The sequence below is a fragment of the Merops nubicus genome, unplaced genomic scaffold, assembly GCF_000691845.1.
Source record: "Merops nubicus isolate BGI_N331 unplaced genomic scaffold, ASM69184v1 scaffold46604, whole genome shotgun sequence".
Classification (NCBI taxonomy): domain Eukaryota; kingdom Metazoa; phylum Chordata; class Aves; order Coraciiformes; family Meropidae; genus Merops; species Merops nubicus.
The window spans coordinates 12462-13372 of record NW_008604450.1 but is presented as its reverse complement, the minus strand read 5'-3'; positions in this window follow the sequence as shown (position 1 = coordinate 13372).

The following is a 911-nucleotide window of genomic DNA, read 5'->3' as shown; positions in this document are numbered from 1 at the left end:
ATGCCCCCCAAAAATACCCCTCTCCCCCAACTCCCATGGAAGAATGTCTGGGTATGAAGTCCACACTATTGCCAGGGGAATAGGCGCCCTCTCAGGAGCTTCATCTGACATAAACTCCATATCCAAACACACAGCAATAGACACTAACCCAGGGATCCAGTGGGAGCTGACCAGGGAGACACATTTTAACAGGGCAAGAAGACCCTGGGAGGACCCTGCTTTTGGTTTGCCCCTCCTTCTGCAGGACCTGGCAACTCCCCCAGAGGCTGCACAGGAGATGAGAGAATTCCTCCTAAGCATCGTCTCATGCTGGGAAATTTTCCCATTTACCATACAAAATGGTAATGGCATGTTAATGTTAATGGCAGAATAATAAACAGGGAGCAGGGGAGAGAATGATCTTCTGGCAGTTGCTAAGGTAGGTTGTGGCTTTTCTTCCCTCCTCTGAGAGAAGCATCCTACCAGCTTGCAGTCATCCTTCAACAAAAGGACCTGCAAGAATTACTACCCAGCAGAAAACACACCTGATTTCCTAGCAGGATGGATGCACCAGGAAAATCCTCCCATTTGGGTACAGGTCAGTCTCAGGTAGATCCCAAAGGAGGATGCCACAAGCCTGAGTGCAGGAAACCCAGCAGTTGGTGCTGGGACACCAGTGCCTCACTCCTCAGAAAGCTCTGGCACATCCAGAGAGGAGCAGGGCTCAGCCTGGAAGTTAAGAACAAGCAGGTATTGTCCCCTGTGCCAAAACGAAGTAGAGGACCTGGAATACAAGGCCTGCTCGGTGGAAAAGAGAGAGAGCTGGGAGAACCTACACCAGCCTGGGCTGGTGGCAAGGTGCCATCCATCTGCTCCTGCCTGTGTGGGCTCTGCTGTTGGAGCAGTGCTGGGGCAGTCAGTGCTGACCATCC